General features: G+C 38.9%; 1 protein-coding gene and 1 non-coding gene across 3 annotated transcripts in view; one reads left to right on the forward strand and one right to left on the reverse strand.

The window, feature by feature from the left end:
• The window catches only part of SLC35F4 (solute carrier family 35 member F4), a 437,612-nt gene that overhangs the window by 91,129 nt on the left and 327,695 nt on the right, over positions 1-18,788 (forward strand). The window lies entirely within an intron of this gene.
• LOC119471718 lies at positions 9,524-9,655 on the reverse strand. The gene has a single exon (XR_005200779.1). It is a non-coding gene; the product is annotated as a small nucleolar RNA SNORA70 (small nucleolar RNA).

Here is an 18,788-nt window from a genome sequence, read left to right on the forward strand (position 1 = left end):
CTTGTAGATTCTGGATATTAGACCTTTGTCAGATGGATAGATTGCAAAAATTTTCTCCCATTCTGTAGGTTGCCTGTTCACTCTGATGATAGTTTCTTTTGCTGTGCAGAAGCTCTTTAATTAGATCCCATTGGTCAATTATTGCTTTTGGGATTTTTGTCACGAAATCTTTGCCTGTGCCTTGTTAGGCATTCTCTGTCATTGTCTTATAAACAAATGTGAAGCTCAATGTTTTTATTAAAATATTTAGCCAATGTTTTTCTGTGTGGCTTCCCAATATGAAGTCTCTCTTCTGGAAAGAGAGGTGCACTTTTCTTGGAAAATCACCTCTCCAGGTCCAGGTTGTGTGTGGGAAGCTGATTTAGTGGGAGGCACCAGAGGCGAGCACGTAACCCCGACCTAAACGAATTGGTGTATCACTCCACCCTCTGACTCCACCGATTGGTTCAGGGGTGGGCCTGTGACAGAATCAGAAGAAATCCTGGGATATTTGCTGGAGCGGTCAGACCACGTCCTCCTTTTCCTGCCTGGAGAAGAGGTTGAAAGTCCTGCCACCACCCAGGACAAAAACCCAAGAATGCCACCAGAGCAAAAGTGAGGCCCAGAGACAGGGAGAGAAAACCCCAGCAAACAGCTTTATCTGAGCCCTTGAATTCAGCTGTGCTCCATTCAGCCTTGGATTTGCCAGTTTCATGAGCCAATTACATTCTTTTTGCTTAATCCAGTTTCCAACAGATATTCTGTAATTTGAAGTTAAAATGGTTCGGAATTGTACATATCTTGTACATTAGTGTAGCACTTTGTGGTTCTCAAAGAGTTTCACCCACTGTGTGTTTACTGGTTCCCCACAGCTTCTCTGTGAGCTGAACGATGATGGAAGGTGCTATTATGCAATTTCAAAGGTGAAACATCTGGAGCAGTGCTGCTGGTTCTGAGTGAATGTAACACTCAAATTAGACCTGATACTTCTTCTCTGGAGACTTGGGGCAAGTTACCACCTTCTCTGAACCTAAGGCTTCTTATTTGAAAAATGGGAAATAATGCAGGACGTGGAGATTTTTCAGTGGGTTGAATGAGATGATGAGTATGAAGCTCTTAGTGTAGAACCTGGCAGGTAGACAATGAGAAAAGGAAAAACTAGTGTTATAATTTTCATAAAATCTCAGAGCTAGTAAATGCAAGGGCTGTGATTGAAGCCCATTGCTTCCCATACCACACAGCACTGCTTCTCCTGTCGTGGGCTGTGTACCCAGGAGTACCACAGACTTCAGTGAGTGCCCGACTTAGGAATTTTGAGAGCTTAGGAATAACAGAGAAGTGTTTTGATGGCAACTAGGAGCAAGATAGAAACAACATTCACTCTGGAGGCATGAGCCTGAAGCTCTTCTGGAGACTCCAACCCCTTTCCAAGCTGGCTTTAAGCCATGAATTCTGATTTGCATAAATATTGAAAGATATTCCTAGAAAACCTGTTAAGAAAATCCATAACAAAGATTAACCAGAACATTAAGGCAACATGTGGGAAATGTATTAAATAACTGGATATTTATTTCCATATTGAATACGTTGGTAAAAAGCAATAGGGCTCTTACTGAAGTTGCTGATTTCATTTCTTTTTCCTTTAATATTACAGAAATGTTGACATGAAAATTGAGTAGCTGGAACAACTGTCAAATATTTTAAGTGCTTGTTGCCTCACTTGGAGTGCATAAATAATTGCATGATATGTCTATATATTAGAAGAGACAAGGTGTTTTCATGGGTCTGCTTCCTGCATCTCTGTTTTCTTCTAGTTTTTGTCTGAGTAATGATCTGAGTGAAGCACCCACATACCCTCTTGGTTAAGATAGTTATTAACTTTCTTTTTCCAAGGTAATAAAACACTGTAATACCACCTTTCTTAAGCCCAAATAGAAAATTGTTGTATGTCCTAAACCTGATTGTATGCCATGAATGCTTGTGTTTTAATGTGCTGTATTCAAGCACTTTGATGTGGTGTCATAGCATGTAAACAGAAAATGTGGAGATGCAGCACTCTTATGAATCAGATGTGCCTAATTTTGTTATTGAGATCATTCATTTTTACTTTGCCACCTTGTTAGTCTAGCAAAATGAGACTAATCTTTGCTAGACTTGGTTGATGTGTCGCAAAAGCTCAAGATGATATAAATGCAAGTTGAGTGGCTTAATTACTTTTGAGAGACTACAAAGTTTCTGTTTAGAACAATCACTCTCTAGGGATGCTTCTGGAAGCATGACAGGGTATGGAGATTATTTACAATTTTGCTGCTACCAGTTTCATTGCTACCTGACGAAGACATATTAAAAAATATTTAAATTTCTTTGCACTTCAGTAATCTATTTGTATCCAGAGTCAACATTATTTTTCATATTGGTATAATTAACTGGAAACTTTTAAATGAGACTCATTGGAATTCATTCCAGAACCAAAATATTCAGAAAGCTATTGTTTATGCTCTGTTTATAGATGATGTCATTTGTGGGGCCTAAATTTAGAAGCAAGGCAGTGATACACTGGGCAACTGCTCTCTGGAGGTAATTTGTGGTTCAAGAGCAGTAACCAAATTATTTTCCATTTCAGAAATTATTTCTTTATTAGCAAAAGGGATGCACAGAGTAATCACCTTTTAAAATACCATCTCCTTGGTGGACAAGGTGTGTTTCACTGAGCCCCAAGAGGCCTGGTTGGAAGCAGAGGTGGGACTGCTGGACCGTGCATCACTGATCTGTGAGCCACACATCGGGGTGGAGGGATGACTGATGGGATCACTGCCTTCTCCTTGGACTCAGGAGTTTATAGTTCAGTGCTTTGTTCTCTCCTTGCAAAGGAAATTTTATCATAAAGGATGGTTTGTGTACTTGCCCTAAATCCTTTTTGGTTCTTCTTGTTTTATGACCACAGTGCTTTACTGTAGATTTTCTCCCTGATGCCTTCTCTTTGTCATTTATCATGCTGACAGGTTAATAGAATTGCGGTCCTGGCAGATGCTGCTAGGATGTCCTTTCCCACACAATGCTAAGGAGCTTTAACCCTATCAGGGAGTCTCTTGACACACTGTTGCAAGACACGCTGCTAACAGTCCTGATGTAACAAAGTAGCAACCAGGAAGAGAGTAAAACCTTACATGTGTCAACTTCCTATCTTAATGCCTCTGGTGAAGTTTATCAAGAAAAGTTTCTTAGAATTCCTTGGGGGCCAATATATAGGTGACTTTGTAGGTGTATTTAGTTAAATTCATTAAACTTATAATAGGGGATGAAATGAATTTTCTGTAAGTACCTTAGTAGAGTATAGTTTATATTCTAGATAATTGAAAGAAAGTACAGGTTTTAACAAGGCAGAATGAATGTGGAAAAAGGTTATAGCCAAATTAATGAAAATAATTAAAGCTACTATTAATAGAGAATTTCCCAAATCCCACACAAGGATCGAAGTGTTTTACATACATTATTTGATTTAATTCTCTTGTCAATCTTTTTAGGCAGTAAGAATAATCATGAACATTTGTTGAGTTTTACTGTATTCCCGGCACTGTGCTAAACACTTTAAGGCATTAGCTCATTTCTTCTTAATGACTTTATCTCTTAAATATCCCTTCAGTATCTGTTCACTCCTGTCAATCTCTACTGCCACAACACTAGGCCAGCCCACCAACAATATTTTAAAGGTTTGTTCTTTTTTCTTTTTTTTCCGTAAAAAAAAGGGCTTACAGCAAATATCACAATACAATAAAAAGCCCACATTTTAGGTGCATTTTCATATACATCCTTACAAGCACTGCCCAGGTCAAGAAGGGAAATGTTTCTAGCATTCTAGAGGGTTTCCTCATACTCCATCTCAGTTAATATCCTCCCAATGGAAACCTATTTTGATCCTTATCACCATAAGTTGGTTTTGCCTGTTCATGAAACGAGTATAAATGAAATCATAATGTATATTTCTTGGATCTGGCTTCATAACATTATGTCTATGAGATTCACTCATGTTGCATAGATCAATAGTTTGTTCTTTTTCACTATTGTGTAGTTTTCCATTAAGAAATTTATAACAATTATTTATCCACCCACAATTGTTTCCTTCGTAAATTACTGATTAGCTCCTTAATCAGCCTACTGGCATCTCCACTTGTCTTCCAATTTTTTCTCCACTTCATAGCCCTAAGAAGTTACTTACTAAGGGAGATGTGCACAGTGGATCTGACAAGCACTCGTGTTCTGACCAGTCTGGGCTGCATTTTGGGGTAAAGAGAGTCCAGTTCAATGACTTTAATTTGATACACATTTATTGTGCATCAAAGGTATGACTCCTACTCTTTAGGAGTACATAGGAAGTTCAAAGGAAGAAAATTGTACAAATTATTACCTTCTATCAGTGTGACTGGTTGTATACTACTAGTAGAATACCAGGTATACGGGCTCACAAATAACATGAAACCCTCCTTAGAATTCCCTTCTTTGGCTTTGAGTCTATGCTGTTAGTCTGTCCCCATATTGCTATAAAGAACTACCTGAGACTGGGTATTTTATGAAGAAAAGAGGTATAATTGACTCACATTTCCACAGGCTTAACAGAAAGCATGACTGGGAAGCATCAGGAAAGTTACAATTATAGCAGAAGGCAAAGGGAAAACAAGCATGTCTTACCATGGTGGAGCAGGAGAGAGGGAGAGAGAAGGGGCAAGTGCCACATGCTTTCAGATCATCAGATCTCATGAGAACACATCCACTATCATGAGAAAAGCAAGGGGAAAATCTTCCCCCGTGATTTGGTCATGTCCAACCAGGCCCCTTCTCTAGTTCGACATGAGATTTGGGCACGGACACAAATCCAAATTATATCACTTACTGAGAGACCTAATTACTGACTGTCTTCCAAGATACCTGGCTATCTGGAATAAGGTCCTAAATAGGAGGCAGAAGCAGGTCAGTCAAGAACATCATTACTAAAACCATAATACATGGAACTTCTGGGACCACACATTGGTATTTCAAGGGCTTGGCCAGTAAGAGTCTGTCCTTGAGAACCTGGCCGATTCTGTGTACCTGGACAGGAGTGAGCTTATGCTCTGAAATGCTGAGAACCAGATCCTGAGTGCTGTTAGCCCCAACAAGGTAGTATTGCCAAGTGACATTATTTGGGTACCCAGGTAGCCTCCCTTTCTGAGATCTGCAGCTCTGTAGCTTCCAATAGGCACTCAATGCACACTCTTTGGTTTGACCTGGCAGTGATGTATAAAAGAGGCTTATCTACTGACTTAAAATAGATGTTGAAGAGAAGACAAATTGCCAGCTTCTTAGTTAAATAATAAGGCACTTTTCTTTAGGGGATGATGCTGGGTAAGTTTGTCTATTCCTGAAACTCTCAAATAGCTTTTTGTTATTTTCTTCAGGTCCTGTAAAGACAGACTCTATGATTGCATTAAGTTTACCAAGTGCAACCATATAAAAAGCTGAAACTACGAATTGGTTTTATTTGTTACTAGTTTTTAATGAGTGAAAGTTAATCATTCTAAGAATATAAGTAGTTTGGCCTCCAAATTTTTGTAAAAATCCAGCAATACATTTTAGAAGTTTATTGAAATATTTACAGAGACGTGCACAAATATATGGCTTAATAAATTATCGTAAAGAGAACAGGCCAGAGCAAAGTTGAACAGTGATACATACATTACATAGCTTTTTGTTATTTTTATTGCTATGCATTTTTCACTTAATTTATTTACTACAACTAGGTACTAATAAGGGCTGAGTGCCTCTCTTTCAAAGGTTATCATGTTTACAAGTTTATCATAAAACTTGTGATGCCATTTCTTCCCTTGATGGACACTTGAGTTTTCATCTTTTTGCCATTTAATAGTGCTGCAAAGGGACATTTTGTTCAATTGTCGTCGTTCTTAGTTTTGAGCTATTTTCTTGGAACATGAAATTATCAGTTCCAAAAGTCATGAGTTATCTCAAGGCCCTTTTTACTCAATTTCATATAGTGCTTGCTATAATACCATTGTATAGTACCTTGAATAATACTTATGTAAACCTGTACACTAATGCTAAACATAGGGTTTTTATAATGTTAAATTTATTTTAGCTTGTTTAATAGGAGTATAATTGTATAAAGAACTTGATGTGGTCTATCTCCATTTGCTATCTTCTATGAATTGGCCAATGTAACTTTGGTAAATTAACACAGGGACATGGTCTAACTGTACTTCAGGTTGTAGGTATATGATACAGTGTTCAGTTACCTGAATTTAAAATTAAACCAAAATACTTTTGAATTTCTATGAAAAGTAAAAATAATCCCAGCAATTAGTTTGGTTTGGGATGGGGTTTGAATTGTGATATACTTAAATTGAAATACACTCAGAACCTATTTTGAGGGATTAGTTTGTTTTGTTGCCGAGGAGAGTCCTGTTAGACTGAAAACTCCATGTAGCTCTTTAAAGAGTAGAGAGGCACCTAAAAAGCAAGTTAATTGAGATTGAAACTTTAAAACTTGGTGTTCCTCTCTTGCTGATATGGCGATTAATGCCCTGTGGTCCAGGGCGTGAGTTGCAAAGCAGGCATTTGGACACAGAGAGCTTGAACTGAGTGGCCCACATGTCGTTGACTAATTTTACAGAGCAGATCAAGCTTCTGAAATAAGTTCAGTGGTTTCTCGGGAGGCAATGTGATGTAATGGTAGAGAGCATAGCCTTTGGAGACTGATAGAACTGGATTTGAATCCTGCCTTTTTCAGTTACTGGTTATGTGACCTTGGAGAAGATTCTTAGCCTCTTTAAGCCTTAAAATACGGTATGAAAAATGGAAACCAAATCTACTTAAATAACAATTGTCAAGTTAAAAAGAGACAATGTATGTAACTCCTGACAGATAACATATGCTTAATGTATGATAGCTATTGTTACTTTTCCACAGATAAATATATCGACCCACGGCTTCATGAAGACAGTGAGGACTAGCCAAATGGGGGCACTAGATGGGGATTTGCTGCTTCTATGTCTTTCTAAGGTGGCCTTGGTAGAGGCAACAAACCTTAATTTTTTCTCCCTGTTGTCTTTCCACAGAGCTTCTAGAAAGTTTCCATAAGCAGGTGGCAGAGATCTAAGCTGGGATTCCCAACTGATAAAAAAAATTTAGAGCCATAACTATTTTTGTTATCTTCAAAAATGTCCAGTTCTAGCCTTTGGGTGTTTTGCTTTCTTTTAAGCAGGAAATAGGGTAATATAAACGAAATATAACCTATAATAAGAACTGCTCACAGATTTTTTTTTTTACAAGTCAAATTTTAGAAAGCCATATTTGTTCCCACAGGTTCACAGGCTGCTAAAACCTTAGAAGAATGCACAGAGAGATTTTTTTTTTTGGGTTATTTATGGAGAAAGAAAATGACCTAGAGATCCTGTGCTCTATGCATGATACTCACTGGATTGATAGGACCAGTTTCACGACTTTTATAAAAAATATCAATTGTGGATATTACTTCTAATATCAAGGTACCAATCTGAGCCATTTTGTCTCTCAGATGCAAAACAAAAATTATAATTCATGCTTAATTTATCACCTGAGACATTGATTGGATGTTGAGAACCACTGAAGATTTTGTAAATGTTAAATGAATTGTTCCTGTAATATCTGCCAGGCAGCTTTCTCTTCTGCAGAGTGGTTCTTGGGGCTGTGGATGAAAGAGTGGAATTATTTTAGGCACACATTTTAGCTGCTGTAATGTATTAGTAGGCTTACTCCATATGTCGCCACACCCTCTGCAGGCTGATTCCAGTTCAACAGTCACATTGTCACTCCTTGAGTCTTTTGGGAGACAATGTGGAAAGGATATTGAGGAGATTCTTTCTTATAAGACTAAAAGTGTCACCTGACTAATGCATCTAGACAGTGTTCTTTGTAAGATCAGAAGTCCAGTGTACACATTTAATCTGAGATCCTCCCTACAATATGGCACTGTGGAATTGCAATGAGCTACTCAAGCCATATTTTCCTGATCCCATTCCTCATTGACTAGAAGTGAAGCAATAGAAAAGAATGCTCTTAGTCAAGGATATGAGAAACACCTCCAAAACTAACTTGATCTGATAAGGGTATTGAGTAATAAATGAATACATTAATTTTCCAAAGATAATTCCCATGTTTATATTCTTGTTTTTCAAAGCTATTGGAATTCTTTTCAAAACTCTGGGAATTATTTGCTTTTATAACAATATGTATGAGAAATAATAAATTTATGTAACTTTTCTGTAATAGTCTAAGAACTACTGACCCAGAAAGACTCTTAAGAAAGGGTCTTTTTGTTTGTTTGTTTAAGACAGAGTCTCACTCTTCACCAGGCTGGAGAGCAGTGGTGTGATCTTGGCTCACTGCAACCTCCACCTCCCAGGTTCAAGTGATTCTCCTGCCTCAGACTCCCAAGTAGCTGGGACTACAGGTTTGCACCACCACACCCAGCTAATTTTTGTATTTTTAGTAGAGATAGGGTTTCACCATGTTGACCAGGATGGTCTTGACCTCATGACCTTGTGATCCACTTGCCTTGGCCTCCCAAAGTGCTGGGATTACAGGTGTGAGCCATGGCACCCGGCCCAAGAAAGAGTCTTAAGCAATCAGTCAAATTTAAAATTTACTGTACTTATATTATTCTCATTAATCTGAGTTAGTGACATTTGTGATAGAATATTTTTAAAGTGTGTGTGTGTATGTGTGTGTGTGTGATATATATATATATATATATATATATATATATATATATTTTAGAGTTGGGGATCTCACTATGTTGCCTAATCTGGACTCCAATTCCTGGGCCCAAGGAATCCTGCCTTCTGAGTAGCTGAGATACATGCACACACCACTGAGCCCTCACAATTGTGAATATAATGTAAACTCCATGAGGGCAGGTGATTTGTCTAGTTCTTCAGTATCATAACTACATAAAACACTGACAGGCACTGAGTAGATTCTTAATGAAATTTCATTGAATGAGTGAATAAATTTTTTAAAAAAATCTTAGGCACAGGCAACTTTAGTTTTGCCATCAGATCTAGTAAGGTTTTTTTTTTTTTTTTTTTTTTTTGTGGACAGGAAGTAAATTTATTGGTTCACATTATGAGGGGGGCAGCACAGTGGAAGCCCTCATGAGTGCAGGGCCCACCACTTGTCCAGAGGGCCACAACTGGGAATGTACTTAACCTCATAGCATCAGGGATGAGCCACTTCTCAAGCCACCATGTCTTCAAATTTGTCAGCATTGAACTTGGTGAAGCCCGACTTCTTTAAGATGTGGATCTTCTGGTGACCAGGGAACTTGAACTTGGCCCAGTGCAGGGCCTCAAACACATGCTCCTTGTTCTGCAGCTTGGTGTGAATGGACATGATCACTTGGCCAATGTGAACCCTGGACACGGTGCCCTGGGGCTTTCCAATGGCACCTCGCTTGCCTGTTTGGAGCCTACATTGGGGTAGTGCAAGGTCAGAGTCATAGACATACATCTGGAAGCCCTGTCTCCAAGGTCCCTTAGAGCAACCCATGCAAGAAACAGGCTGCATACACTACCAAGGAAGCTGCTGTTTGCAGCCATTGCATACTGGGCCCCCATGAGGAAAGGAATCCAGTCAGCTTAATTGGCAGATAGATCCAGTAAGTTTTAAAAAGTCTTTTTGGTACTTACAGGAGCCAACAGGATATGTAGGCCATGGCATTTTTCACCTCGTCAAATAAATCCATAATCTGGAAATAGGCATCAGTGATTTGGTCCATTCCTCTGACTCTGCTCAGATTCTCATATCCTTTATTTTTCCTTCCCTTAAACAATTTTAGGAGAAGAGACAGCAAGCCTTTCCTAGAAACCTATTTCAGCTGATATCCTTTCTTCCTGCATCTAATCTAAAACTATCCTGCTATAAGGAACTTGCTTATTTTTATTTGCTCCTTAGTGCAGAAAAAGAATGAGTTTGCCAATATGTTTTATATTCAAGTCTTCCATTTTTTTCTTCTACATCAATCAACAGTATCTACAGACATTCAGTTGTGGGTTCAGCACTCCACTTTCCCTCAATTTTATGCCTCATTTATAAAACTTTTGATAACATTTGTCATTTTTGTTCTAAATCTTCACAATTTTCCTCACAGCTTGCTTAAAATATGAGTCCATGAAAGCTAGACATACAATGGTGAGAACATTGGGAAAAGTAGCTTGTGTGTTTCAAAGAGGCCTAGATTCCCTTTTATTGATATTTGGAAAAATTAATATTGTAAGGGGAAGCTCCATACGGTGTAGCATGGGGAGAGGGGCTCACATCCATAAAGAAAGGGTACGAAATTCATCCTCCAAAATATCTCCACTGGAATATAATTTGTCTTTCATGGAAAATGAGACTCTCAAATTTGATGGAAATTTTCTTGCTTTGTTGGTTTCTGTATTTGAGAATTACTGTAACAACTGTGTTATAGAAGAAATCATCCTCAAACCCAGAAGCTTGTAACAACAAGCTTTAATTGTCAACCCTCATGAGTCTGCAGGTTGAGCTGCAGTTCAGCTAGATTTGGCAGCTCTAGACTGGCATTGGCTGGGCAGCTTTGTTGTAGGCCTCTGGTCACCTGAGCTTGTTTGTCTTCGGGATGTGAGTGGGTCCATGTCTACTCTATGTGTTCACCCATCAGCATTGGACCAGGGGCTACCCAAAACATGTTTTCATGAAGAAGGGGAGCCATGCAAGAGGGTAGCACAGTGAAGGCCTCTGTTCATCTCATCTGCTGACATTCTTTTGGTTAAAGTGAGTTGCACATCCAAGTCCAATATCAGTGGAGGTAGAGAAAGATACTGCATCCACAGTGAGAGGAGGCAGGGAGTGAATATTTGCTGAACAGTTATATAAATGATCATCCAGCATACAAGACTACAAACTTTGCAAGGGCAGATAAAAACTTATCTGTTTTGCTCACCACTGCATCCCTGAAGCATGGCACTTGTAGTGGCTTGATGAACATTTGTCCAATGAATGAATGAATAACAAAGAAGCCCATAATATAGACCCAGCAATAGCAGACTAAGAATAATAGTAATGGCCATAGAATAGGATATAGTCCTTATAACAAAGGCATTCATTTTAATAAAAGATATTTAAAAACATATGACACAATGTGTACTAAGGTAACTACATGCAATATACACATAAATATATTCCTGTATCTATATTACATGTCTTTTGTATCTGTTCTATCTATATGTTCTCATAAGCACAATTTAAGAGGCACTACTATGGCCAGGAGGCCCCTCCACACTGAATAAACCTAAAGGTGTCCTATACTTGCAGTGACAATAGAGCCTGCCTGGCAATGAGCTATTCTGCACCTGAGCCTCCTTGTCTGACCGGAGCTTTTGGTGAACATGAATTACCCAGCAATGATGGCTGCCGGTCAACTTGCCCTGTGGTATGGCCCTGATCAGCTGGGTCACATGGCTTGGAGCTGTGCTGTAAGGAGTACTTCAAGTGTCTCTGCTGTCTACCCCAGTTAGAATCAGCCAAGATGGCTCATGCTTCCCTGTCACCCCACTCTGACTGATCCTGGCACTGGTTTAGGAAGCTAAGCCTGACCTGCTGCTGCACCTCTTGGCAGTGTTAATGATCCTTCCTGGTTACCCACGTTAACTACAGTTTCTGAGAATCATGGATGAATTGCCCCAGGAAGCCAGATAGTTTATATAGGGCAGCTCTAAAACTGGCCGCTAAATACACAGTTAAACTGTCTTCGGTTTGGTGTAGATTGACATTCAATGCAGAAAAAAACCAGAGTAATTATTTTAAAAATCTCGATGTTGTTAATCTGGGGCAGGTAACTTGTCTGTCTGTTGAACACTGTCACCCCAGTGACTAGCATGAGGGCTGGTTCATGGCACATATTCAGTTATTATTCTTTGAATGCGTAATGGAACAGCATATACATTCTCCAGATTATTTGTATTTGTTATATTTTCAATATATTATAATATGGATGTTATGAAATTTGTGATGCTTTAAAATTAAATAATCTTTGGTGAAATAAGTTCTATGTTTAGAGCCATAATTGGCATATAGTAAGCATCATATAGTATTTGATAAATAAAGTAAAATAAGGTCAAAACAAAAATGAAGTGACTTTTTTGTTTTTCTTTTTTCAATTTGGAGCAAAGTACAAATCGTTTAACTTCTCTATTATGGCTAATAGATAAGTTATTAGTTATAGCTAATGCCCCTTTTTGGTAAATCATATCGCTTGAAGTGGTGATAGTAATAATGATAATAATAATGTAATAGCAACATCTAGTATTTATTGAGCATTTATTATGCACCACACTGTGTTGTTTGACATTCATTGTTTCATCTAATCTACGAAACAAATGTGTGAAGTGCCGCATGTTGTTATTATCCTTTTGCAAAGAAACCCATGACTCTTAGATAGTAGAGGATAGAGCCCGTCTTTCTGCGTCTGTACTACTATGTCCCCAACATGGAAGGGGATTTCAGGATGATGCCCTCTTTATTAACCTGTTGAAGACATGTGGCTATCAAGTGCTAGCTGAAAGAAGTGTGTGGGTTTATGACATACCTCTGTAAACTTGTATGTCCTTCCTGAAAGGGAAATAATTAAGATCTGTGGCCATATCATGTTTCTAACTAGTTTGGTCTGAACTCCAAGAACCCAAATCTCCTTTCTCTGAAGTTCTTCTTGGTTTAAAATCTGTCTTGAGTAAGCATGAAAACAGATGATAATACTGTCTACAGTGGAGTTAATAAAGCAGAGTGGGTCTTCTACAACGAATAATTCCATGGGGGACTTTTAAGAGTTTAACTGAGATGCCAGAGGCTACTATGTCTCCTGGGTCCAGGGAATCTGAACCCTCAGCATCTCCATGAGGCAATGAAGAAGATGCTTGCTGTAGTTTCCTGCAGAAAAATTATCTTGAGCAGAATGGTGTGCCTGTGCGTGTGTGTGTGTGTGTGTGTGTGTGTGTGTGTGTGTGTGTGTTGCTGTCAGCTGACACCCAATAAGCAGAAAACTACAAACTTTGCAGTTAGGCATCACTTTGTATCACTCTAGAGAAGGAGATGTGTTGAGGCTCCCTTTTAAGAATAATGCCCAGAAGGGCTGTGCCCAGGCTGACAGGAAGTCTGCTAGTCCTTACCTTACCTCTGACACTTTCCTGGATAGACTCCATTGCTGGAACTCTGTGAGCAGCAGCTCCCTTGACAGCAGGAGAGAAAAGGGACCCAAGCTTGCAGCTCTCTTATCCCTATGTAACTCTTCACTGAGGTGACAGAATGCTCATCCTTCAAAGTGACACCTCTGAAAGTCACGTTCGTCACTCAAAAAAAGATTGCTCCATCAGAGGGCAATAGAAGGGCTCTGTTTCTCAGTTTTCAGTCTTAGCAGAAAGGACAATTCCCAAGGTGATGGAGCAGCATCCCGTTTATCAGGTTCAGTGGGATGGTTGCAGAGAACAGTCTGTATTACCTGTAAACAGCTGAGCAGGTGTGCCTCTGTAGGATAAGGCACGAGGAGAGCATTCTGAGCCAGGGAGCTTGAATGCAGGTCAAGAGTCTGCCTGCTTCCCTTGAAGGCTCACCCTCGCCTACTGTACTTGACAAAAGGGATGGCTAGTTCATCTTGGTTGCTACCTTGCCCTTAACCGTCTCTCTTAGCACTACCTGGATTTTTTGCTCAAGACTACAGAACTGTGGGCCTCCCTCCATGTAAACGTGCTCTGCAGTGCTAGTCCCTCAGGGAAATGATCATTTCCTTCACTGCTTTATTCCTGCATTCCCCACAGATTTCCTCACTGAAGGCCGCTGTGCATACAGATCTTTAAAATGGATTTTAGGGAGTGGAGGGAAAGTGTAACATAGCATGGAACAGAGTAACATTGAAAATGGAAAAGCAGAAAACTATTTAATAATGTGCTAATCTTAGGTGTCTTAAACACCTGGGATGTTTTCCAGGGTTCCTACCTATGAACTATGGCATCCCAATGTACTCTTTATTTTTTATGCTGGGTTAATTTAGCTTTTCACAACTCTTTTCGCCTCTCCAAATTGGTTCATTGACTTGTTTTTTTTTTTTTTTTTTTTTCTTGGCCAAAATCTTATTAAGGAGCCCTGTTAAAAGACATGGCCTTATACAGAGGCCTCTACCTTTAGCTATGCAAAGAACCAGTACGAACTTTGAAATCACATCTTATTCCCTCAAGATGGTAAGAGTCAAATTCTTCAGGTGAACTCCTTTACGTTTTGGTAAAGGAAAGGAGAATGATGGAACATCTATTAATTCTCTCTTTCTTTCTGTGTCTTTCCTGCTATTTAGAAGAATAGCAATATAATTTTATCCCCTACTATGACTTACATTAAGATGTTGACTTAAAAATTCCTGCTTAAGTTTAGGAGAGAGACAGATCTAATTTAGGATATTGTCCACTCTGATTCTGGAAATCGATTCTGTCAGCAACCCAAGTGAGCTTGGAAGCAGAGTCTTCTCCAGTTGAGCTTCCAAATGAGAACACAGCCCACCCAACACCTTGATTACAGCCTGTGAGACCTAAACAGATGATTCAGCTAAGCTATGCTTAGACCTCTAACCCACAGAAACTGTGAGATAATAAATGCATGTGGTTTTAAGCTTCCATGCTTGTGGTAACTTATTCTACAGTAATAGATAATGAATCCAAGCACCTAATACCTCATGGAGTTATTGGAATTAAATAGCTTAAAACACGTAAAGTGTTCAGAATAGTGCCCTGCACACAGTAAGCATGTGATATATATTAGCTATTAAAACATTAAATGACTTTATAAATTTCCTGTCATAGTCATTCAGTCTGCAATATTTACTAGGTGTTTACTATGTGCCTACATGGTCCCCTTTTTTCAAAGTTCTTACAGCCTAGTGGGAATACTTCATTAAACATATGTATAAATATAAGAGATCTCTGAAGGAAAAATCCAGCCTGTTCTGGGAAGATTTGTAGATGGACCTAACATTGACTTGGGGTCAGGGAAGGATTCACTGAAGAAGTGATATTTAAGCAGCATTCTGAAGACTGAATAGGAATTAAAGTAAGAGGCAGGCCAGTCTAGACCAGTGCTTTCTGATAGACCATTCTGTGATGATAAAAAAGTTCTATGTTAGTCCTAACTCAATAGCCACATATGGTGATTGTGCACTTTAAATGTGACCAGTGCAACCAATGGATTGACTTTTACATTTCATTTAATTTTAATTCATCTACATTTAAAGAGCCCTAAATGTGGCCAGTGCCTACAGTATTGGACAGTGTAGGGAAGAGGGAAAGTATGTGAAAGGATCCTAAGGCTGAAGGAAAGGGATTTTATTTAAATAACTGAGAAAAGCTCAGTATGACTGAAACTGAAACTGCATAAATTATAGTTCTGTTATTCAGTCAAACATCAACAATAACATTGAACACTTGCCCAGTACTAATTCTGTGCCAGACACTGTTCTAAGTTTTATACCTTACAACAGCTCCATGAGTATGACCTTTAATTACCTGCATTCTTCTAACGTACTACCTGTATTGCAAAGGCACAATGGGGTGAATTGAACTTGCCCATGGAGACACAGCTAGTGATTAGATGAACTGGGCAGACCAGGTAGGTCCAGAGTACGCACTTTTTCATACAATATGGACTTTCATACAAAGAGAATGGGATTGTAAGGTGTGTTGGGGGCAGGAGCCTCTTTGAGTCTCTCTCTAGGCCACCAAACCTATGTATAGTGTAGAAGTAAAATATCTTCTAATGGAAAAAAAAATGTTGCAAAGTAATGAAAAGCAATTTGCACATCTAATCAGATCATTTTGGGAATACATGTTTTTAAGTGTGATTGTATTTTTAGAAAAATATTTGATATGCCTACTGTTTATGATATCCTTACCACAGCATAGAGCTCTCCAACACAGAAGGTATGAACTTGATCAATCATTTCATAATTACTTCCATGAACCTGGGGGGTCAATGGCATAGGGCACAGTTATTTTTTGTTTTATACTAGCCATAATAGCATCATAATAATATAATCATAACATCCATAATAGCATCTGTAACAATAACATAATATATTTATAATACTATCGGTATAAAATCTTGAAACTTTAAGAACTTACCTTCTGATTTGCAAAGGTAAATAATGGATACTTAGACCTGTTTCAGAGAGTTTCTCTCTGTACACATTGGCATGAGGTATGTGAGACATTAGAAACTAATGAAAAAGGTGGATGCTTCTTTTGTTATGTGTTTCTACAAAACTCATAAACTATTCCCTTTGGAGAGGTGGAGTAGTATCAGTGTTTCCTGAATGAAAAAGAAACTAAATATGGAAAAGTCCCCTAATCCGTTTTGAATATTTTAACCAAATTACACCCTCAGTAGATATTTGTAGGTTACACCACCAGAGGGAGTGGGATTACATTTATTTATTTATTTTTTATTGTATAACTAAACGTACTCTGCTGGTTGATTTTGTGTTGAATTAAAGGTGATTTCTTACATGACGAAAGCCAAAGTCTGTTGAGGAACAACAGATGCTCCAATCACCTTCAACTTTGTCTAACTGGATTTCTCAAAATAAGTGTCTAGAAGAGTTATAGTTACTGCTTTGATACAAAACTATTCAGAATCTGTCAATTGTATCAAAAGGCCTGGGGAATGCGATAGTGGTTGCTAAATTTAGAAAATGTAGTACAATATGGCTTAGATAACAAGAAAACCTGGGGCTATAATTTGGAAGCTATTTTTATCCATGGCTATTATTATCTCCATCACCTGACCTGTTCACTGGAGGTTTCTTTTCTCTTTGCATTTATCATTTTAAAGTTTAAAATTAATTGGGGTTTGTAAATAGCACGGACAACCAAATACTGTACAAAACCTTAGAAAGGAATATTTGTTAGACAATAGATGGACCTAGAAAGACTAGAAGGTAAATAGCTGAAGTGAAACTATATTAGTACTTTAATAGGATCTAAGAAAAAAAGGACAAGTTAATAAAAATCTGATTGTCATCTCTGCCATCTCAACCCTCACTGTAGAATTATCAGAAAAGGTTTAATGTCCCACCCAAGGACAATTAAACCAAAATTCCATAGGGTGGGAATTCAGTCAATATAGAGAGAGCCTATTAAAACTTATATCTAAATTAGTAATTGTCTTTATACATTTGATTATATAAAGATTTGCTTCTTTCTCTTTCTCATTTCCAAACTCCAGTCCATCCTTACTAAATTAAGTTCTTCCCAATTCCGGAGATTAAAAATCTTAAAATGATGATAGCACTTCATTTGTAGAGGGTAAATGCTAAGGTGACAGTGGTGCTCTAAGTTAACTTCATTTGTGTGGTGTAACTTTTAAGTGAGAAGCCTATTGCAGAGTGAGTCCTCCAGGGAGTCTTCATCGCCTGAAGACTGCAGTCATGTGACAGGAATGTTTTGCAAATAGTAAGCTGATGTTGTCCAGCTTCCATCTTGAATCTATTGGCTCTTGCCACAACAAATTCTGTAATAAACAAATCTCACAGGCATGCAGCTATAAAAATTTATTTCTCACACATCTGTAGTCACATGGGGGGTTGGCCTCATCTATGCCAGACTTTGCTTCAAGCTTTGGCCTGGGTCTGTTCCACATCTCATTTTTTTTTAATAAGTGGGCTCACTCCTGCTATTTCTCCTCCTCTTCCTTCTCCTCCTCCCCCTTCTCCCCCTCCTACCCTCTCTTCCTCCTCCTCCCTTCCCCTCCTTTTCCTCCTCTTCCTACTCCTTATTCTTTCAAGGACAGAGGTGCAAGAAGATATATCTAATTGCACAAGTTCCTGCTTTTATCATGCCATTGGCAAAATCAATCACAGGGCCAAGCCCAAAGTCAAGAGATGGGGATGAACACCCAGCCTTTCATGGGTTGAGCTGCAGTATTACATGAGAAAGGGCATGGATACAGGGAGAGGTGAAGAATTTGGGCCAATAATTTATCGCATTCTTTATATCATGTTTTATTACAACATTTCACCTCTGATTCAAACCTATGAGGCTTACCACCCAAGGGCAGGAGAGGGTAAAAATTTCATTACATTAGCAAGAAAATGGGCTGGAAAACTATGATTTGTGGAGAAAGATAATTTGTTTCATTCCATTGATTTCTCTTTGAAAAACAAAGCCTAGGCCTGATAATGCTAGATTGCAGTGTTTTCCCAGAGTGCAGGGAAGATGGCCTCTCTGCCTATAGTAGCTTGGCTACGAAACCTGCGTTTTGTAAAAACTAGTTACAATGTCAGTGAAGTGAAAGAAAAGCTCACTTTTTTCCACCCTGAGGCATAGTGAAGATGAGGGACAGACAGAAGTACGAGTGCAAAGCTAGGACAGGTGTGTTGATTCTTCTCTCTGGAGAGGTATCAGGTAGGTGGTGGGAGGTGGGTGGGGCAGAGAGACTTCTCCCTGATTTTCATCTGGAATCTGAAAATGATCTTGGAGTGGCTGCCCTGCCCCAATCTCAGGTGCAAATACACCAAAGCGGGGGCACAGTGTAATTAGGCGTGAAAGGGACTCAGGAGTTCCAGTAGTCCCTCCACGGGGCAGGAGGATGGATCCAGGAGGAAGCTGAGATCAGAGCTAGCATGTCCTTTACAGAGCCATCAGTGGGAAGGGAGGGGTAGTGCCACTCTCATCTTGTCAGCAAGTGCTACAGAAGGACTACTTAGCCCAGGTCTGGATGAAGGCATATGG

The sequence above is a fragment of the Cebus imitator genome, unplaced genomic scaffold (assembly GCF_001604975.1).
Source record: "Cebus imitator isolate Cc_AM_T3 unplaced genomic scaffold, Cebus_imitator-1.0 Scaffold70, whole genome shotgun sequence".
In the NCBI taxonomy this organism is placed as follows: Eukaryota; Metazoa; Chordata; class Mammalia; order Primates; family Cebidae; genus Cebus; species Cebus imitator.